Below are 285 nucleotides of genomic sequence, written 5' to 3'. Positions count from 1 at the left end.
TTTTTTTTTTTTTTTTTTTTACTTTCTTTTGATAATAAATAAAATCCAACGCTATGAAATTGAATAAAACCAAATTTAATGAAAGTAATGAACTGATCAGTTATTTCACTTGTAAAGAAAAAAAGTTTTATGGACTATCCACGTTATTTAGTTTGTGATAATTTGGTCGAAAGAAACACAAATTTCTGATATAGGAACTTTTTTGAAATTGACCCGAGGACACCGGGAGGGTGTCTCCCAGTACGGGAGACTCTTAAACCGCGACTGCCACAGTTCATCAAAACG

This window comes from Etheostoma spectabile, unplaced genomic scaffold (genome assembly GCF_008692095.1).
Source record: "Etheostoma spectabile isolate EspeVRDwgs_2016 unplaced genomic scaffold, UIUC_Espe_1.0 scaffold383, whole genome shotgun sequence".
NCBI classification, from domain to species: domain Eukaryota; kingdom Metazoa; phylum Chordata; class Actinopteri; order Perciformes; family Percidae; genus Etheostoma; species Etheostoma spectabile.
This window is presented reverse-complemented; position numbering follows the sequence as displayed.